The following is a 23,570-nucleotide window of genomic DNA, read 5'->3' on the forward strand; positions in this document are numbered from 1 at the left end:
CAGACCCCTGAGCCTAAGGCCGTGTCAGGAATTGGAGCATTGGACACTTCTGCGCAAGGGACATCCAAACCAAAAGTGAGTACCATGAAATATGCATTCACACCTACAAATGCAGTATCCACACTCTCCCAGTACACAGTAGCAGGCACAACTAGGCTAGCTCCATTCCAGACTAGCAACCACTAGAATGGTGCATTATGGGCAATGTAGTACAGTAGACAGCATATAGGCAAATGTTTATTTTGAGGCATACAACAGATGTGAGAGACTGACAGTGTGTTCCCTATGTCCCACAGGTCTCCCACGCGACACCCCCAGCAGCCACACCATCCAGGGAGGAGACAACAGGACACAGGCAGTGCAGGAGGCTGCAGCAGATATTCCAGGGCCCAGCACGACACCACCACAGTCCCCTCCAGAACCAGTGCAGGACATGGAGGAAGAACACACGACCCCTGGCCCCAGCCCCACAGTAAGACGTCCAGAGCCAGCCGCACAACCACGTCGCAGACGCAGATGCCAAGTTCAGGCGGTGCCCCAGGAGGAGATAGGGGAGGCAATGTCTGTAGTCGAGGCATCCCTCCTTACCGGTCAGCGCCTGCAAACAAGACAATTGCGGTTGATATCAGGTGCTTTGCACAGACTTGAAAATAACATGACCCATGGCCTAGCTGATGTGAACTCGCAGTTCACAAGACTCAATGACAATGTGAGCGAACTCACCCAGTCCATCCGCCAACTAGTGATGGAACTAGTGGCTGATAGACGCAGCGCAAGGTGCAGGGAGCGCCACCTAGTCACACGCTTTGACCGCATGGCAGCGTCCATTGGGCGTCTTGCCACTAACAATACTGGCCTGTCAAGACAGACCGTGAGTTTGCAGGTCAAACTTGGCCACTTTGCTGGGGATGTGGCACAGGGACTAGGCCGCATCAGCCACGCAGTGGACATGTTGGAAGCCAGGCAGGTGGCAAGGGGCACAGGTGAGACCCCTCAGGACAGAGGAGGGGTCCACTATCAGCAGTGTGTCTGCAAGTGACTCACGTGTGCTGAGGAGTGGAAGTGCACATCAGGGGTCAGCAGACCCACCTGGGATGAGCCATGCTGGGCGAACAAGAAGGAGGGTGTAGGCCATAAGTCAGCATGACTCATGAGGCACATGAAGTCAATGTGTCCTCATAAAAATTGGACATGTGCAGCCCCTTACGGACAGATTTTTTCTTTCAACATTTGGTTCACAAATAAAAAGGTTTTGTTTGTTCCAATACACAACTGGCCTCTGTTTGTGTGCCACCAGTGAGTTTGGTGACTCTTGCCACGTACCTGCCAATGTATTGGGTTGCAATGTGGTCCCGTCTCTGTCTGCCTTGATTTGCAATGCTTCTATCCCCAGGCTGGCGATGTGGTAGCTCTTGCTCCTCATCCTCCAAATCTGTGTCTTCAGGGGTAAGATGTAGCCCAAGTCTGGTGGCAATGTTGTATAGGATTGCGCATGCGCCAACGATCTTGAATGCTGTTACTGGGGCATACTGGAGCACACCTCCATTTCTGTGGAGGCATCGGAATCTTTCCTTTAACAGTCCAAAGGTCCTCTCAATGACAGTTCTGGTCCGCCGATGTGCACTGCTATAACGCCTCTCATTCTCATTGCCAGGTGTTAGGTATGGGGTAAGTATCCATGGTCTTAGCGCATATGCACTGTCACCTGTTTGGCAAAAATAAGCAATGTTAGCAGGGCATGGATGGTTTCTACAGTGACCTGTGTGTATGGCTTCAGGGTGTAGTCAGCAATACCTAAAAGATATCCGTCTCCAAACTCCCCACGTTCTAGGCGTTGGTGTATCCCACTGTGCCTGAAAATGTATGAGTCATGTGTACTCCCTGGAAATTTGGCTACAATGTCAGTGATGACATTATGGGCGTCGCATACCACCTGAATGTTCAGTGAGTGGGTACATTTCCTATTGCGGAACACATATTCCAGATTTTCAGGTGGGCAGATTTGTATATGTGTCCCGTCCACACACCCTATTACATAAGGGAAGTTGGCAATTCTGTAGAAGTCCAACTTGGTGCTGTTAATTTCTGCCTCATTCCTGGGTAGGTATATGTATCTGTACATGTGTGTGAGTATGGCGTCTAGGAAACATCTGAGGAATCGTGAGAGTGCACTTTGGGATACCCACCTGCCACAGCAATCACCCCCTGATAGCTACCCGAGGCCAAGAGGTGCAGTGACCATAGCACTTGCACATGTGTCGGGATGGCACTGCTGCGCATAGTCTGGTGTTGAAGCTGCGGATTGAGTAGTTCAATTAATTCTAATATTGCTGCACTGCTGAGTCTGTATTTGTCATAAATCTCCTCCTCAGTTTGTTGGAAAAGTGTCTGCCTGGTTCTGTATATCCTCTCCTGTCTCTGGCTCCTCCTCCTCCTCTGCTGGGCGGCGTGGACTCTCCTCCTCCTTGCTATCACATATATTTCAGCCATTTTGAGTAACCCAGATGTCTTCTGGGTCTCCTTTTATACTTTGGTTCTGGTTACCACCTGCTCTGACTTAGTGGTCATTTGGGTGTGCAAAATGGGCTTTTTGCGACTAGTCGCAATTTGTGAGTGGCTTTTTCATATGGTTTGCGACTCGCAAATTGCGACTTCCTAATTGAGGGTCGCAAAATCAGATCGCTATTTTTGCGAGTCGATAATTGCTCGCATCGCAATTTGCACTTTGGAAATTTGATTTTTGCATCCCATTTACGATTTTGCAGTGTCGCAAATTGCAAATCGGGCCATTTGCAACTCGCAAAACTTTGATACATCTGGCCCTAATTTCTCAGGTACATCCGAAACTATAATTTTTTAACCCTGTCAAGGGAGACTCAGAATATAAATAGGGAGGGTACCCTCTTAGACAGTTTTAAAATCATTCTGCCCCGTGGATCCCTTGTAAACCAGGGGCATTGACTCCATATAACACACTTGCCTCCGACCCTGACCATTGATCTGCACCAGAGTGTTTTAGCAAACCTACGATGAAGCATGCACCTATTTAGGGTCTGAGGGCTATTTTCAAAAACAACTTGGAGTGCCCTAAATTGAGGGTGTTGACTTTGTTTAGTTTTCCTTTCTGGTGTGGACTGTCTCAGGGGATCATAGGACGAGATCCTATACATCTTCAAGTTTTTCCAATATTGGGTCACCTTTGAAAATTAGGGAGCTGTTTCAAACCTGTAGCAAACACTCATTGATAACCTCTATTCTCCTGACACAAGAATATCATTTAAAACCTACTGGCAGGAGCGACTAGATATAGGTGGTCATTCCGACCTCGGAGGTCTTTTCAATAGACAGCCGAAGGACCGCCGTACAGAAGAGCGCCAGTGTTGGCGATCTTCCGCACGGGCCATTATGACCGTTGGCAGCGCTCCGCCCATTTCCGGACGAAGAGCTGCCAACAGCCATACTGGCGGCAGGCGGGGAAGTGGAGGTAGCTCCACCTCCACCGCCACGCCAACAGAACACCGCCCAGCGAATCACGACCTGTGATTCGCTGTGGCGGTGTTCTGTTGGCGTGGCGGTGTCGGCGGAGCTGCCCCCATGGGTCCCGTTCCCTCCCGGAGGATCACCGGAACAAGTAAGGTGATCGTCCGTTAGAGAAGGGGGGTGGGGGGGGTGTTGTGAGTTGTGTGCGTGCATGGGGGTGTGCGTGTGTGTATGTTGAGGGGGCGTGTGAGTGCGTGCATGAATGCGGGGGGGCGTGTGTATGTGCATGAGTGCGTGCATGAATGCGTGCGTGTATGTGTGTGCATATGTTGGGGATCGGGTTGGGGAGGGGGGTCCTGCAACCTTTTGGGGGTGGCAGAGGTGGTGGTGGGGGTAGGGGAGGGAGTCGGGGTGGGGTTTGGGGGTGGGGGAGACCCCTATCAGTGCCAGGGAAGGGATTCCCTGGCACTGATAGTGCTTTCCACCATGGATATCATGGCGGTCCCAAACCGCATGAAATCCATGGCGGTAAGCCGGAGTCAGGCGGGTTGGAATACCGCCGGCGGTATGTGACGACCGCCGGGCTGGAGACCCTGGTCTCCAGCCCAGCGGTCGTTACCGCCGTGGCAGTAGGGTGAAGCGGCGGCTGGCCATGGCGGTAACCGCCATGGTCAGAATTCATGAAAAAAGACCGCCAGCCTGTTGGCGGTTTTACCGCCGCTTCACCACCGACCGCCACGGTCGGAATGACCGCCATAGTGTATTTGGAGGATGATTAGAAGGAGGTTCTAGACTGTCATGACAGTTCCCTCAGGGGGGTGCGCTCGAATTATTCCTATTTCAAGATACTGCATAACTGGTACAAGATGTTGTACAAGCTGTGCAAGCCCACCTACTTCACAGTGATGCTTGCTGGCATTCTTCCTCTGCTGACTATGATCTGTATCATTTAATATGGTCCTGCCTTGTCCTAGCTCCTTATTGGCGCTCTATGTGGAGGACATTGCACTCCACTAGTTCAATCCCCTTTAGGGACTCTGCCAAGGTAGCCCTACTGTATTACTTTACAGACATAGATGACATGACCTGCCATTGGTGGCATTGGCTGTCTACAGGTCTTATGGTAGCCAAAATGTGTATCTTATGACACAGGCACTCACCTCAGGTACCTGTGCACTAGGAGTGGTTCACAGAGTTGTCCAGATTGGCCACCTATGAGCGACATATTCACAAGCTACAGGATAGGCTGCATGTTTTTGATGATATTTGGGGACCCTTTTTGCTTATTGGAGAGACTTAGGGTATATCATCCCCATAAATGGTGGGGTCAGCATCTCTTGCTTTTATGGCTCAAACCTACGTGGGGGCATGTATAGGACAGCAACTCGGTAGTGAAAGGGGAACATTCTTGTAACTTGTTCTACTCACAGATCTTGTTGGGGGTTGGCTTCTGCCAATATGTGGAGGGAAATTTCAGGTGTGACGTTTGTGTGCACGGATTACTCCAGACACATTGGTACAGTTGGGAAGAGCAGGAGGATGGCACAGACAAGTTTACAGTTTATACGTCTCCGACTGTGTCAGAGCATGAAACAAAGTGCATGTACAGATCTCTGCATATGTTCCTTTAATTAAATGTGTTGTTTTTGTTTTTGTGTTGGAAACTGGATTATTAGTAAGGGCAGGTAAGTACCTACACGTAGCAATAGGCCACTAACCCCCACTAGGTCCAGTTAGGTCTCAATAAATTAATCCCAGTTCAATCCTGACAACAAGCGACAAGGCTTAATTTATGAGACAAGTGTGTAAACTATTTAAAAATCACAAACTGGTAAATGTGAGAAAACGGGGCTGATTGCAGAGGCCCCCTAACTTTTTGTCCCCATATTTCACTTTTTTCTGGTGTTTTCCTGACTCTCATGGTGCCCTGGCTACTGCTAACTAGTCCCGGGGCCTGTGCTCTGTATAAAATAAGTGTGCAAATTTGGCAAATTATAATTGCCTATGTTAACCTACCTATAAGTCCCTAGTATATGGTAGGGCATGTAGGTTTAGGGACCCCAGCATAGATAGTGCTTCCATAGGTGCACTGCTGAGGTGTCCAGGGTAATTTTAAAGGCAGGCCTGCCTTACTGGCTTCTTCAAGTTAGACTTTGGAATTAAAAGTACTTCCAAAAGTCTTAAACTGCCTTTTCTTTTACATATACGTCACCCCTAAGGTGTGCCCAATGTGCCCCTAGGGCTGGGTGCCATGTAACTGTAAGCAGAGACCTTATGAAAATAGTTTTATAAGACGTGGTGAGGTAAAACAGCCAAATTTGTTTTTCCCTCATTGTAGTGAATTGCCTCCATAGACTAGAATGGGGAGATTTTATTTTAATTGATAAAGTCCCCTTAAGTGTCAGATACCTCAAGTTAGTATCAAATTAATTGGTCTAATAAATCCCACAACTTACAATTGTTGGATTTAATATAACTTGTTCAGGTAAAGCGTTTTAAACTCTACCTAAAAAGTTGCCAACTTCAGCCCTGTAGTGCCCTTCTCTGATTGGCCAGCCTCTGATGAGGTGTGAAGTAGCCTGGGCTGAACACAAAGGAATGTGCCTGTGGGAGGAGAACTCCCCTCAGCAGATGGCGAAGCAGGAAGGGAGGATAGCTGCTAAACTGGTGTTCAAAGGCAGGGAAGGACATTTGGAGTATCCCAGCACCTTCCTCATATCCTGCAGCCCCAGACAATTAGGTGCCCTCTTGATGAGATTAGGAGAGGGGTGTGTTTAAGATTTTTTTGCCACACCAGTAGGTGTGCTCAGCCAGATGTAACCTCCAAAAATCAGTTTCAGCCATGATGGATTTTTGAAAAATGTTTCTCCCTGGGATTGATTTTTGCCAAGCTTCCCAGGAAGTGGTCATCACAGGGAGAAGGACCCTACATCTGACTGGAGAAACAGGATCTCACTGTTTTTCACCCAGGAGCAAGGATAAATATGGCAGAGCTGCACTCACACCTCAGATCCCTACCAGATCCCTACAAGGAAGAACTACAGGAGAAGAAGGACTGCCCTGCTGGAACTCTGACCTGCACCTGGACACTGCTCTCTAAAGGACTGCACCAGCTGCACACTTGGGCTTCACCACAAGAAGGACTTTGCCTGGCTTCAAGTGGTTCAAGGAGGGACTCCCTGTTTGCTACAGGTGAAAAATTGCTAACCATAGCCCCCTGCAGCAACCCCTGAAGAAATTGACCAGCTGACCACTGTCCAGTGGCCAATTTGCAGTTTGCGCCAGCTTCATTCTGGGAGTTGCAGTCCGCACCCTCAAGGAGCATCTCAGAGCTTCTGGAACCCTGGGGTGAACTGTGTACCTCAAAAGAAAGTTAAAAGAACATCTGGGAGAAGATCGAGAAGTTTGGAGAAGTTTGGAGAACTTTTGAAAAAAGCTCTATAAAGGGATTGACCCGCCACAGCAACTCTAGCTGGCTTGCCTCAACCGCAACCTGGCCTGACTTGCAGGTTCATTCCGGTGAAGAAAATCTCTAAAAAAAGTGACTAAGTCCGAATGTAGAAAGTTGACCGGGACCTCCCAGGCAGTGTATCTGAAGAGGGCTCCAAGGACGTCCGATCAAGATTCAGGTTTGCCCTGGTCAAAGGATTTTCATCTAAAAAGAAAAAAAACTAGGTCAAAAGGTAGAAATCTCCACAGAGGGCTCCCGCAACACATATCCCAGGAAGAGTTCCAGGAGGTCAGATTGGACTGGCAACTTGTCCCGCTGAAGAAAATCTTCAAGAAAACAACTAAGTCCGAAGATAAACTTTTGACCGAGACCTCCCGCGTGTTGTAGCCGAGCAGGGCTCCATCGCCGTCGGCCTTAAACTTTGACTTTGCCCCCGTCGAGGACCAGATGACCAGATTGGTGTTTTTCATTTCCATGCGCTAGAAAACAGTAATTCTTTAAAAATTCATATCTCTGGTTCCCCCTATCTGATTTTAATCGTTTTGGTGTCATTTTAAAGATACAAATATAATCTATTTTTATAAATTGGTGTTAGATTTTTATTGTGGTTTATGATTTGGATAAAAGGGTTGGCAACTAGTATGCTCTAGTTAATAGAAGGGTAATAATCCTTGACATGGAGGGTCGGAGCAGATCCTATGTCATTGGGCATATTGTTCCAGATCCTGACGTGGAGATTGAGACCTGTCTTCTGGTTGTTTTCTTCTTCTTCTCCATCCTTTGGTTTAAAATCTGGTGACATCCTGGCTAAGGTGTGGCACGGTCCACCAGACATGATTTTCTGGGCTGGGTATTTTTGGGATTTCATTTTTGATAGTGTTGACTTTGCTATGAGTCAGGAGGCAAAGTCAGTGTGGTTCCTTCAGTGTTATTGAGACAGTGTGCAAAAAATATGGGCTGTGAATGGATTCAGAAGAACTCAAGAACAGTTTCCTAACTTGAATTTCCGGTTACAATCTTGCTTTTATTTACTGTACCACAGTTTACTGACTTATGGCCTGATTTAGAACTCAGCAGACAGTTACTCCGTCACAACGCCAAATATGAGGAATAGCCGTGGGGACTAAATTCTTCCTTTCATTTGCGAATATATACATTGGTTTCTTCGAGAAAGAGCATATATGGCAGAACTGTCCCCAGAATTAATTCAATATGTTCTATTCTGGGGGAGATATATAGATGATGTACTTATGTTTTGGTCTGGTGATCACAATTCCTTGTGTCATTTATTGAACTCTTGAACAATAATGACTTTAATATAAGTTTTTCTATCCAAGATAGTGATACTAGAGTTGACTTTCTGGACATCACCCTATACATTGATAACAATAAAATATGTTCTAAGATGTACAAAAAGCAAACAGCTTGCAATTCGATATTACATGACAGCAGTTCTCATCCTCAATCTCAAATCAGGGCTATCCCCTATGGAGAAGCCACCAGAATTAGACGTAATTGTAGTCTTGATGACAAATTCTTATGTGAATTACAATTGATGGAACAACGCTTCCTTACACGTGGATATCCTAAAGGCCTCTTAAGGAATACCAACAGCAACAGAATTATTAAAATAAAACAGGATACTTTCCTCACTGCCCCGAATAAAAATAAACGTAAGAAACACAATAGTCTGTCTCTCATTACTCCCTACAGTACTCTCAGTCCTCAGATCTATAAGATTCTTCTCAAACATTGGTCTTTTTTACTTGCCGACCATACCCTGAAAACTGGGATTACTACCATACCTAGCATCACACACAGTAGGGGTCATACATTATGAAACCTTTTATGCCGCAGTTTCTTACCACCTGTAACTAATGAAACATGGTTACCCGAACTACTCCGTGGTTTCTTCAAATATGGGCATGATGTCTCATCGAGACTTCGGTTTCCTTGACACCTTGTCAGTTGCATTTTTTTCTACACAATCCAGAACATTATGGGTGCACAATTTTTATGTAACACTGCCCTTATTATTTTGGGGCTTCCAACTTTCCTTGTAATATCGCCACATTTTGGACCTACACGGAACATCGCTTTATTTAGCATGTTTCCGAACATACTTTTGGTACTAAGACGTAATCATGTATGGCCAATTAAATATCCTTATGACCTGCTTACCGGACTTTTTCTCTCCTTTTTGAGCAGACAATTTGAATCATAATAATCTTTCATACAGACACTTGACCTTGGACACCCTACCTTATGTTTATCCGTAGTTCACTCTTGTCATACTGTTGTTTCCTGTCCCTTCCCGCTACATAGGGAAATTCCATATTTTATTATTACGTTTGTCATTTAGATTGTGTTCTCTTTGTTTTTATTTAGGCTCATCTTGGCTGCATTCATTTCACTTACTGGATTTACTCATTTTCCTCCAGTCCTTGGCAGGGCAATTTAACACTTTGCATCTCCCCTTACTCTGGAATATGGTATAATCTCTTATTATATTGTTTGCCAACATATGGTATGTCCCTTTTTTCATGTATATTTCTTCTCCTTATTCAGACTTACTGGTGACATTATGGACCGCACACCTAGAGGTATGCATGTACTGTTTCCTTCATTCATCTCCCTCTCCTCTGATTAATTTTGATTTTGATCATTTGATTGGTCAATGTGCACGGACTTTGGCATGTTGAAGCAACAATCAGATTCCCTGTTGTCTTCCTTTATTCTTACTGTACTCCTATTGCATGTCCATCTTGCAGCCATGAGGAAGTCTTGAAGATGAAACTCGTGTTAGCTGTTTTCCACTGGACTGCTGTGTTCACTGAACTCATCATGCCTTGGATGAATAAGACTGTTTACCAATGATTTTATGGTGCCTTGGATGAATAAAGTGTTAACCATATACAGATGCTTACTTGGATCTTTGACTTTTACATACACATCTTTAAAACGGGCTTTAGATTTCAGCGGATGGGATATCTGCCACCCTTGTGACAGAGTAACACATCTGTCGAGTTCTAAATCAGGCTTTTATCACAAATGTTTGCTTAATACCTCTTCGCTACTTTAAAAGACCACTGATGTTTCAAAAGTAGCCGTCGTAATTTAACTGAAAAATGTACTGTTTCCAAATGGTTGCTTTTAGTATTTAGCAAGCAATTTTGACTGAGCAAATGTTCTCAAGCTGAGAATAATACTTAGAATTGGTAATAGACCAAAGCAAAAAGAAACACATTCTTACTATTTTTTCTGCACTGAAAAATGGAACTTGATACAAAAGAAAATGATGTAGCATGGCAGAAGTCTCCTGTATTCGCGTCCAGATCAGAGGCATACTGATTGCTGCTCTGTGCATTGTGCATTGGCTGTGTTAATTTTGTCTGCATCTGTGTGGTAAGTCAACAGTCAGACTTGCAAGCCTTGCAGATTGCTAATGGAGCCACAGAGAAAAGGGTGTTAAAGAAAGACAAAAATCAAAAAACATCATCTTGAAAAAGCAGATACAGCAGCAGAGGAGAATGGGGCCCTTCTCAGTATCTGTCCAGATTCAGCACAGTAAACACTTGCTGGAGTCTTTAACATGCTTAGGTGTGGTATGCTTGATATTTTCAAATGCAACTAAAGACAAAGGATGATGATCAGAGAAGAATATATACATATTTTCAACAGAAAAGGAATCCAGAGGCTCGATTTCAGATAAAGCTGTGCACTTTATTATCTCATGAAAATATCTGCAACTCAAACCTTGATTCATTTTGGCCCTTAGGCCTTGTTCACAGGTGATTAAAATTGCCATCACTACATTTAAAGCTTATATCCATCCAGTCACATGTCATGATATTGCAATGCTACACATCCCAAGATGCACTATTAATATTTTGCAAATGTTTAAACTGTGGTAAAATGCTCATCATGCTCTATAGCATCAATCCAATCACCTCACACCTCAGTTCCTGTAATATATATATATATATATATATACAGTCATCACTAAGTAATTATAGAGTTATAGTTAGGACTTTTTTTTACTATAGATGGAGCGTTTCTGTTTTGCCAATAACTTTGGCACAGCTTGATTAATTTTCACAAAATTTTCAAAACCTACACTGTGAGTAGTTCAGCTGTTTTCTAGAAAGTTTCAGTGGGATCTGTCAATTGGAGGCCAAGAAAAAAGGGGGTCCCAAAATACTTTCCCCCCATTCTATGTCTATGGAATTTTTCAAAGTTTTGGCATGACTACAACCCGAATCGTTGAACAGAATTACATGGGAGGGATTGTGTGGGCCAGACTATGGGGGCTCCAAGGGACAATACTGACAAGGAACTCATCTCCCAGGTCTGGGGAGCCTGCAAAAACCCCAAGGCATGATGAGCCAGGTAGTCACCATGATGGGGGAAATCCAACAGCTGCAGAGGGACAACCACCAGGAAGTTGTGCAGCAGTAGCAGGCACAAAATGCCATCCTGGCTTCCTTTGCAGGGGTGAAGAGAAACATTAATACTACCCTAAGTAGGTCTGACACACAACGTCAGGCCTCTTGCATTAGTTATGACTTCACAGGTCCTTCAACATCTGTGGCTGTGAGTGGAATGGAGGCCCTGCCAGGCGATGGGCATGCCTCAGGCACCCCACACTCTGTAGCAGAATCCCCCCCTTGCAAACGTGGATGTCGACCCACACATCCAAGAGGAGCAGATGCCAAGACCAAACCCAATGCCAGGAAGTAAATCTCTCCTTACTGGTTCCCCTTGTGTGCCACAGATACACCTGTTGACGGTTCTGAAACCTAACTCCATTTTCCTGTGGTGCAAGGACACTGGACCTGTCTTTCCTAATGGTATAGCAGCTTCCCTGATGATTTCAGCTACCATAACTGAACCCTTCACTGTTTACTTTGTATTTTTTGTTATGATTCATACATATTGTTTTGCACTCCCCCAAAAATAAGTAGCCTTTAACACCGGTCCTCTGAAAGTGTCATTTATCAACAATGTACAACTGTTATGTATACCAACTCTAGTATCAAAATGTTCGACTGTATTGTACAACTTTTGTTATGGACATCTCATGTGTACTCTATCACCAGAAGACTCATTGCATTGGGATTGTAACATAAACAGAAGCCAACGTATTCTATGTATTCTACATCTTCACACATTTATTTCTAGATTTGCAAACAGCAGTTAAAATATTACTACTAGCGATTTATGATTCTCAACTAGCTTAGGTGTCAAACACTATTAACCCACAGGATAGGGAGATTAGGGACATAACAGTCTTTCTATAAGCCAGGAGGTATAAAGATTGGTCCTTTGTAACACCATGTAAAGCTTTATCACATACCCATACCTTAGCTTCCTACAAATCATACCCCATGATACAGATAGAAATCAGTACTGATGTCGCCAGTCCAAGGACATTTCACTTACATTGCACATACCTCCAGGCTTGCCGCTCACCTATGTCAGTCCACAAAGATATGCACACTGGTCTGCAAAGTAGGAACACACTGATAGCTATGTTACAGGTAGATCACATATAACAGAAACCAATATGATGACAGAATCTCTGGTTCAATATTTTCACGTGTCAGACACATATGGACACACACATGACACCATTTGACCACTCCCAGTACCAAACAGATCTTCTTGGTAGGAAAACACACTTCCACCCCAGTGTCCTGACTGCTTGGCCATATTAGTTACACTCCACATACTAATGCCAATCAGTACCTGGTTTCATCCGTGTCAACTCCTCATGTCTGCCTACAATTCCCATCTGCCTCTGACACTGTCTGTGACTTGCCAATGATGAAGAGCCAAATAGATATTCAGCAAATCTTTGGTAGACAATTATAAAGGATAGGACAATTCTGACCAGTCATTTTCACAAGTGTGACTTTGCATGTGCAGTAACAAATCAGGATACTGTATACCACTCTTTACTGTACACAATACCAAATTACAAACTGCATGCACAACTGACTCATTGCATTGGCGCTACCTAAGAACTTATTTTGGACCTGCCACTTTTACAGGGTCATTCCCCAAACTTTTTGCCTTTTTATTCCTTATTTTTCTGACCCTTGTTGGCTGACGTTAAGACTCTGAACACTTTTTCACTGCTAATCAGTGCTAAAGTGCCTGTGCTTTCCCTTGTAAACCTGGTATGATTGGCTTATACCTAATTGGCATATTTAATTTACCCATAACTCCCTTGTAAATTGGTATCCCTATACCCAGGGCTTGTAAATTAAATTCTTATAGTGGGCCTGCAGCGCTGCTTGCACCACCCACTGAAGTAGCCTTTCAAACCTGTCTCAGGCCTGCTAGCACAGGGCCTGTGTGCGCAGTTTTCTGCCACATGGACCTGGCATCTAAATTTACTTGCTAGGTCCAGAACACCCCTTTTAACACATTTAAGTCACCCCTACGATAGGCCCCAGCTAGACCTATGGGCAGGGTGCCATGTACGTAGAGGGCAGGACATGTGCCTACTAATGTGGCCTGTCCTGGAAGTGACAAACATCCTATTTGGTTTCTCACTGCTGTGAGTGCTGCCTTCATCATATGATTACATCAGAAATGCCCTGCCTTATGTGTAGGGGGCATTATCTGATTTATGAGGGGTAGCGTAGGCATGTTTGGTATGGTTGTAATGGTAGTGAGAAATGCTGCTTACTGGTGTAGGTGGATTTATTATTATCATTACAGAAATGCCATTTCTAGAAAGTGAGCATTTCTCTGTGGTTATGACTCTGGTGTTTTGCAGCTTTACTCCAAGATCCACATCTGGGCAGTGACAGTTGGGCTTTGTGCATACTTTTCAGACAGCCTGTACACAGGCAGGGTGGAGGTGTTACAGAGGTGGATCTACATACTAAATAGTCTTCCTGGGCTGAAAGAAGGGAGAGGCGGGGCACACCTGAATTTGTAAAGGATGTGCGCTGGCCTCACACAATAGGGTTGTTTACCCCCAACTGAAGTTTGGACCCTGTGCTGGAGGAGAGAGGGGATACTCCTAGAAGCAGTTGTAACTGGTTGAAACCCCCTCTCCTCCTCATTTAAAATGCTTTGCAAAACTGAGTATAAGTACAGGGGATTTTCCCCACAATTTAGAAATGAAGACTTGAAGAGACTTCCTTGAAACTGGACACAGGAAACTGCTGAATGGACTCACCAGGACCCACCTTGGACTGCTGCTGCTGTGCTGACCTGAGGAACTGCCACCATCTGCATCCTTGGTGCTGGCCTGTTGCTGGGCCTGCTAGCCCTGTGCTTCCCCTCTTGCTTGTCTCCAGGGCCAGGGTGCCGTGGCACCTGACCCCTGTAATCATCCACAGCACAAGGAGTGCTGCATCGCCTCATAAAGTGCTTGGGGAATGCTTTTCCCTTGTGCCTTGTGTGAAGAGTGTGTTGCTGTGCCCAAATCACAGCCGCAACCCGGGCATCGAGAGATTGCCGAGCGTGTCTGAAACGCACTGTCCCAGAGACCCCCAGGGCACCATTGATTAATGGAAAGGAGCGAGCGCGCTCCTATCATGTCCCCGACGTGAAGCATGCTCGGAAAGGTGCCCCCAGGACCCAAGCAGGCACCTGCTTTGGTGTCTGCACACTGCTGCAGCCCGGGTGGGCCGTGACCTCCATTTTTGACATCAGGCAGGGAAGGAAGCCTCGTACGAGGCTCCCCACCCCACGGGAGTACCTTTTGTTCTGTGAACGGCAGGGGGGAAAGGAAGCCCTAATTTGGTGCATGGAGATCACGGGGGCGGAAGCCTCGACGGAGGCACCGCACCGCAGGTCCCCTTTTTGGCCCCCACTGTAACCCTTGTTGTTTTGTATGGGCTTGTCTTGCCCCCGGGCCATCACTGGCCCTCCAACGAAGGGGGCCACTAGAGATCATGGGCCCCTGGAGAGGCCCGTTATAAAACACCAGTGAGGGTGCATGTCGCCCCTCCCCCAGGATCACACGAGGACCCCGTTTTGCGAATTGGAGCTGCGGGGGCCCTTAATATCATTCTTCTTGGCACTAGGAGTGCCCTTTCATCATAATACATGTACTCACAAAGGACTTATGTAGTTCCTATGTTCCTAGTAGGGACATTATATTAACTTGCCTAGTTTTATAATGTTACATACATGTGTTTGTGATCCTTTTATGTGCATGACATGCTTATATGTGATTTATGACTTGCCATAGGTTTTTATAATGCTCTTAGTATTTATTATTTTTATATGACAAGTGCCTTTATTTCTTTACTGTGATTCTTGACTACTGCTTATGTTGCAGAATCCTGAGTACTTACATTTTCTAATGTGACCACTGCTTATTCTTGCAGTGTATTAGTAACCTGTGTAACATTCTGACAACTGCTAAGATAGCAGGGTATTACTGACATGTAATGTTTGGTCTAATTATGTTTTGTGCAATACAGTTTATTTTTACATAGCTTAGTGTTGTGTTTACTTTGTGGTGTGCATATTGCGTCATGTGTGTTGTGTGTGTTGTACAAACGCTTTATACATTGCCTCCTGGTTAGGCCTAAGTGCTCGTGCCAAGCTCCCAAGGGGGTGAGCAGGGGTTATCTTGGATGTGTAACTCCCGTGCCCTGACTAGAGTAGGTGGGTTCTGCCTGGCTTTGGTGCCTACCTTAGCCAACCAGAAACCCCATTTCTAACACAGTATAAATTAGGGTGAATAGGAGGTGACATGCCAGTCATCAATTCTAGGTTACACAATGAAATTGCACCATTAAGAAGACATCACATACCTCAAGTCAGCTGAACTACTGATGGATGAGATTTGACCTACAGCTTCATCTTCATCTGGTTCAACATCATTGCATTGCTGCATTTGTGAGTGGAAATCTGCATTTTCACCCACAGATTCTGTTGGCTCCCCCTCATCTGGTATGAATGGTATCTGACATCTCAGGGCAAGGTTATGGAGCATGCTACAAGCAACAATTATTTGACATACCTTATTTGGTGTATAGAGAAGGGCTCCTTCAATTATGTCCATGCAGAGAAATCTTGCCTTCAGGAGCATAAAAGTCCACTAAACGGCACTCCTTGTTCTTCCATGGGCCTCCTTGCAGCGGACTTACCATGGCATCACTGGGTATCTCACTGGTGCCAACAACCAAGTACAGTTTGGATAGCCTGAGTCCCCTGTAAGGAATAGGTACAACAACACAAACATATATAGGACATGCACATTTGTGATAGCAAGAGATAAACTTTGCAAACACACATGTCAAATGTGACCTACCAACTAGTCAGGCTCTCTCTGCATAGAGCGGTGTCAGCAGCAGTGTGATATTGCTGTTTCACATGATGTAGGAATCATGGACTGGTCCTGGATACTTTGCACAGACTTGTGAATTGTACTGGTATGCCAAAAGCACCACTTGGATGTTGATGGAGTGGTGGTATTTCCTGATCTTGTATACCTGTTCATTGGTAACAGAACAAAAAAATAGTGGAGCACTCTATAACTCAATTATTTGATATCAAGTTGTTGGAATACTATTTGTTATAACCACATGAATAATTATATTAGGTACACAGATGATACAGGGGGATTGGCGAAAGGTGAAAGTCAATACATAGACATGTGGGTGTATATCTTTCTGGTTCTTATTATCTTTACTAATTCCATTTACAAAAGTACTTATAAATGTTTCCATTCCTACTTTGTACATCCTTCAAAACTAGACTGAACGTGGGCTGAGACTTCCCTGCAATTAGGGCCACTGTATTCTGAAAGGGCACAGTGTCCCGGAAGTGTAGCACTGACATGACTTGAACGATGTGAGGTATGGTATTGGGATTGGGAATGACTGGCATCAGATCTGGCTCCAAATGATCACAAAGATCCATGGTTGCCTGCCTATTCAGGCAATAGATCTGTATTATATGTCTGCCATCCATGGTGTGTAGGTCTACTACTGGGCGGTACACTGGAGGATGTCTTCCTCTTTTCATGCCAGGGTAACTACATGGAAAAACAAATAGATTGTAGGTGATTTTTATAATGTACACATAATGAACATGTTCATATACAAGTCAGACATATCTGCTGTCGCTGTCAGGTACAACATTTGACATCTAAAGTACAGCATCTTGCTATGCATCCTAAAACACTCTTTGGTTCACATTCCCTGAATCCTCTAATGTACTATACATGTATATTTATCTGTGACTGTCAGTGTTTGATAGTCCAATTAGTTTACCAGTGAAATACATTTGTTGCACCTGTTAACGCGTCCCTTTATGATTAATTTACTCACTTTGGGACTCGTTTTAGGCCAATGAATCTTTTGACCCAGATTGAAGACACCTTAGGACGAGTTAACTTATCAGCATGTCAATCAATAAGTCAATAACGTCATCAAGGTTTACTGTAATAAGACAATTCAGATTAGTCAAAGACATTAATAAAACTCAGAAACCACCATGACCTTGCAGTCATGAATAACCACACCAGTTTAGTACTATTATATGAAGTTTATTCCCTATTGATTACAATTCTACTAGTAAGTTTATTAGTCTCAAAACCAAGAAACACATTAGCATAGTCACAATATGGCAACTCTGATAAGATTTCATCAAAGCAAGAATCACGAATATTAGAATATAGCACGACGTCAACATAGGTTATCCTTAGCAGAGTATCATTATCACGTTCTTCAACAAAGCACAGATTCAGTTATTTGTCTATTTGCATATGTTTGTGTACCCCTCATCTAACCTCGAATTAGCATTGGCATGTTGGGCTTCATGCAAAACAATTTAGCAACATCAATTTAGAAAATATCTAACTAGGGTCTCTGTCAAAAGAAGCAGTTGGTACCTAGAAAGGAAAAGCAAACAGACAATTACAATTTCATTGTCATGTAGTTACCCTCCGTAGTGGGTCAGCATACAGATTCAGTCTTCGTCCTCAGGACATCAATTGAATTGCCATCAGCCAGGAATTCAGCAAGTCGGATAGGGGCACTTCCCTCATGAGGAGGTAAAGTGTAAACAGGCAAAATAAGGCAAGGACGGTTTTAAGAACCAAACAGCAAAGTCTCTATGCAGATTGACAAAGTGTCTGGGTCATAGCAAAATTCGCAACAGCATCTCCCCCTCCTCTATCTCCTAGTTTCCTATTCTGATTTACTTCCTTGTGTCAAGGGTTTTCATTCCTGTTATGTTGTACAATCCCCTAAGTTTTAATTGGTTGGGGTCAGCACCCCACTATCTCCCTCCAATAGGGTTTCAATTACTTCATTAAAATTGTCACCCCATAACAGTTCTCACGTAGTTTATTGGTCCTTATGATTGACGTCTTCAGCGGGTAGAATGTCCGGTATGATTTCATACTCTCGTGGGCCTCTTTGCATCTTCAGTCAGTGGTTCCATTGTCTGTACCGATTCAGGCGACCTTGTACCTGCGAGTAGTCTACACTGTTGCATTCAGCAAGAATGTTTCACTAAACATTCGAATTTCATGAGAACGGATCTACTACAGTTACATTCATCTTCTAGCCTTTGGAAAAATACAAGTTCATGTCCTTCAGCAAGTCAGCACACTGCACGTTAGAAAAACACATTTAATATGAAACCAGGCAGCTAGGCCTCGACTCATGCTAACTAAGGCCTAATGATTTATTAGTAGAACTTTAACATATAACCTTTTATATTAATGCAAAATCATACTTCAACATAACATTTCATCATTATTAATCCGTTTCATTAGTCATTGTATATATTGATGGCCACTCCACGTGGGCACATTCCAAGCACACATTTAGCAAAATATATTAATACATTTTCTATGCTGCATTATTATACATTAGTTCATAAGCATTACATGTTAATTTCTAAGTATATAAGCTATGCTCTCTCACACCTATGCTACTTACCGACGCACATAGGATATTGAGAATAGTTGTACATTTCCATTTACACCAATCCCTCTGTTACACAGTTTTCACTACTCACATGCACAAGTAGACTACCAACCATGAAGGCAGCACTTACTGATATAGCAAATGTCCCACGTGGACACCAGCACCCACTGGTGCTCACTCACACGGTTTGGAAAGTATAGCGCTTGGGGGAGGAGATAGTTCTGGTTGATGGGAGCCAGTGGAGATGACCCTTGTCTCACTAGGGGGCAGTGAGATGGTCCAGAGGACCCTCATGTCTGAGAACACTAAGAAATACAGGCAGTGGGTGACCATCAGTGGACAGAGGGTGGAGGCTCTGAGAGACACAGGAGCCAGTGTGGCTACTGTGAGAAGTCACCTGGCATCTGAGGAGCAGGTAGTTCCCCATGCACTCCACCAAGTAGTTGCGGTAGACAACTCAGAGCACCTGAGCTGAGTGGTGCAGGTTCCCTTTAAATGGGGGGATCTCAGGTACCTTGAGAGTAGCTGTGATTCCAACAATGCCTGTAGATTGTTTGCTGGGCAATCACCTAGAGGATTCCCCTTGGAAGGAGGTGGAATGCAGGCCTCACTTGGAGATTTTGGGTTTGCCTGGATGGGTGTGTGTGTCTACCCGGTCCATGGCAGCCCGGCAGGGTGATTAGGAGGCCCTGGAGCATGAAAGAGTAGCACAGGTGTCTGCCAAAAGGAGAAAGAGTAAGGGGCATGGAAAACCCACTCTAGAAGGAAGTAGGCTGAACCTGAAGGGGACACCCAGGAGCCTACAGGGGAACAGGTGGCTGAACTGGGGGAGGTACCTGAGCTGACTCTGGGGCAGCTGAAAGGGGGACCCCCACGGAAGCATTCTGTGAGGTACAGAATACATACCCTGCTCTGGAGGGTTTGCAGCATCAGGCTGCAGACCAAGCGTCTGGCAAGGAGTTTGGTTCCCACTTAATTTATTGGGAGTAGGGCTTCCTTTATAGCGAGCCTAAGGTTGCTGAGCCTGGCAGCCCATGTGCTGGTGGTGCCCCAGTGCTTCAGAGTCTTCCTCCTGGGTTTGTCTTATGATGTGCCTTTAGCTGGACATTTGGGGCAGGACAAGACCTTTGAATGGCTTGTCACCCACTTTTACTGGCCCCAAATGCGCAGGAAGTCTGATGCGCACTGTAGGTTTTGATAAACTTGTCAGGCAAGTGGCAAGAGTGGGGGAAATGTAAGACTCCCCTCCAATCTTTTCCTGTAGTCAGCACCTTTGAAAGGGTTGGTATTGATTTGTGGGGCCTCTGGATCCATGGCAACAGGTTTATCCTGGTCTTGGTGTACAATGCCATCTGGTACCCAGAAGATATATCTCTGAGGTCAATCGCAGTCCTTATGGTGGGACATGAATTGATTCGGGTTTTTACCTGCATGGGATTCCCCAAGGAGGTGGTATCTGACAGGGGTACCAACTTAAGGCATGATTATGGGCCTATCAGAGTCCTTAACCCGTGAGTGGGACATCCTCTTGCCATGCCTTCTGTTTGCTTACAGGGAGGTGCCACAAAAGGGACTTCGTTTTAGCCCCTTTGAATTGTTATATGGACACTGTGTGAGAGGACCTCTGAGTCTGGTTAGGGAAGGCTTGGAGAAGGACTTCAGTAAGCCTAAGCCCTCCCCAGGATGAAGTTAACTACATGCTGGCATTTGGGAACCAGACAGCCTGCTTTTAACCTGCTTGCTCAGGAGAACCTGAAAGCAAGCCAGGAAGACATGAAACACTGGTATGACCGGAATGCCACTCTGGTTGACTTTCAGCCTGGCAAGAAAGTGTGGGTGACGGCCCCAGTGGAGTCTCGGGCTCTCCAGGACAAGTGGACTGGGCATTTTGATGTGGTTGAGCGCAAGAGTGATGTCACCTATCTGGTGAACTTACAGACTCCTAGGAATCCTTTGAGGGTCCTGCCTGTGAACCACCTCAAGCCTCACTTTGAGAGGTATGAAGTGACAATGTTCCTAGCAACAGGTGAATGGGTGAGCCTCTTTCTGACCTACCGTCTGCTGAGGAGAAAGATGGATCTGAGGAGGGTGTGAACCTCTCCCCCTCTGTGACCCCAGAGAAACAGATGGTCTGTTTCCAGGTGTTAGGACAGTTTGCTTCATTGTTTTCCTTGATCCCACACTCATTTGTGTACACATGATGTGGACACTGGAGACAGTCCACCTATAAAACATACAATTTACAGGGTGATTGACAAGGTCAGGACTAGCATTAAGGATGAGGTATCCAAAATGTTAGCCCTTGGAGTTATTGAGTTCTCCAGTAGCCATCGGGCCGGTCCAGTGGTCTTGATCCCAAAGGCTGCTGCTCCTGGTGCCACTCCAAAACTCAGGTTCTGTGTGACTACTGAGGACTCAATGCCGTCACGAAGACTGACACTCACCCAATACCCCGATCTGACGAGCTCACAGATCAGTTGGGGGCTGTAAAATTTCTCAGCACGTTTGATTTAACTTCTAGGTATTGGCAGATTGCACTAAATGAGGGGATCAATGAGAGGTCTGCATTTTCTACCCCAGATGGGCACTACCAGTTCAGAGTGTTGCCCTTTGGGATGAAAAATGCCCCTGCCACCTTTCAGTGGTTAGTTAACCAGGTTTTGACTGGATTGGAGGACTTCAGTGAAGCCTACCTAGATGACTTTGCTGTGTTCAGCTCCAGTTGGGAGAAACACTTGTCACACCTTTGCTACGTGTTGGATGCCCTGCCGAAGACAGGCCTCACTATTAAGGCAAGCAAGTGCCTAATAGGGCAGGGTTCTGTAGTGTACTTGGGACACCAGGTGGGGAGTGGCCAGGTGGCACCCCTGCAGTCAAAGATTGACACCATTCTGCCTTGGGAGCCCCCCAAGACCCAGACTGAGGTGAGAGCTTTTTTAGGTCTCACAGGGTACTATAGGAGGTTTGTCAAGTGGTGTGGCACCATTGTTGCTCCTTTGTATGGGTTGACTTCCAAACAGCAACCCAAGAAGCTGAACTGGACAGAGACTTGCAAGACAGGGTTTGATGCCCTGAAGGAAGCCATATGCAGAGCACCCGTGCTGAAGGCACCTGACTTCTCTAAATAATTTGTCATTCAGACTGATGCTTCAGAGCATGGTGTGGGAGCAGTACTAGCACAGCTAAATGAAGAGGGCCTAGACCAACCTGTAGCCTTCATCAGTAGGAGGTTACTTCCCAGGGAATGTAGATGAAGTGCAATTGAGCGTGAAGCTTTTGCTGTGGTCTGGGTACTGAAGAAGCTAAGACCGTACTTTTTGGGACTAACTTCTGGGTTCAGACAGACCACAGGCTCCTCAGATGGTTAATGCAGATCAGGGGTGAGAATCCAAAACTTTTGAGGTGGTCCATCTCCCTACAGGGAATGGACTTTATGGTGGAACACCATCCTGGAACAGAACACACCAATGTCGATGGTTTGTTCAGATACTTCTGCCTTAGTGACTGCCACTGTAGTGTCTGTGTGTGCAGTTTTAACTTGCCATTTCAACCTTGCAAGTGTACCCACTTGCCAGGCCCAAACCTTCCCTTTTAATACATGCAAGGCACCCCTAACGTCAGCCATAGGTAGCCCTATTCAGGATGAAGTGTATGTTAAAGGTAGAACATGTAGTGATGTGTTTTACATGTCCTAACAGTGAAATACTGCCAAATTAGTTTTTCACTGTTGCAAGGCCTATCTCTCTCATAGATTAACATGGGGGTTGCCTTTAAATAACATTTAAGTGATGTTTCTCTTTGGGAGCAGATGGAGATAGGGAGTTTGGTGTCTTTGAACGATTTTTGGTAAAGTTGTTTTTTAAATTGACAGTTTGAAAATGTCACTTTTAGAAAGTGGGCATTTTCTTTCTTTAACAATTCCGAGACTCTGCCTGCGTGTGTATTCCCTTTCTGGAACTGACAGTTGAGCTGTTTGTGAATCTCCACTAGACAGTGGCACAAAGGGAGCTGGGGTGTTGCCTGCACATCCTGATGGTCCATCTGCGCTAGAGTAGAGGGAAGAGTGGTCACTTTTACCTGAGAAGGCTGTGCCTGCCCTCACACAATGCAGTCTCTAACCCCCTAGTGTGAGTCTGGAGCCAGGCCTGGGCAAGGCAGGATCTTGTGAACAACAGAGACTTTCCTTTGAAACTTGTCTACTTCAGATGAGGAAGGGGGTATATGTAGTGGACCCAAAACCCCAGATTTTTAGATTACTTCTGACTCAAGAGGAACCTCTGCCAAGGAGAAGAGCTGAAGAACTGGAGGAGGAGTACTTGCCTTTGACTGTGCTTTGCTGGGTTGGCCTCCAGTTGCTGCTCCTGCTAGAAAGAGGACAAAGACTGGAATTTGTGGTGTATTCCTGCTTGTGAAGTTACTCTAAGTGCTTTGACTGAGCTTGCACCCTGTTCTGAAGTCTCAGGGGAATCAAAGATATCCTCTGCCAGCACCTGGACTCTCTGCTGAGACTCCTACCCTGCCAAGTGGTGCCTAATCCAGTCCCTGGGCCCTTGAAAAAAGAAGCTGTTGGAAAACCAAGAAGAACCAAGTGCATTGACTTCGGACGACTTTGGACTGACACCACTGCGGGATCCTGAGACAATGCCTGCAACTGAAGCCGTGGCCCTCGCTGGAGTGTGACAACCCCACAGGTCCAAAGCCACCGCAGCCTCGCTGAAGTCCAG

This window comes from Pleurodeles waltl, chromosome 9 (genome assembly GCF_031143425.1).
Source record: "Pleurodeles waltl isolate 20211129_DDA chromosome 9, aPleWal1.hap1.20221129, whole genome shotgun sequence".
NCBI lineage: Eukaryota > Metazoa > Chordata > Amphibia > Caudata > Salamandridae > Pleurodeles > Pleurodeles waltl.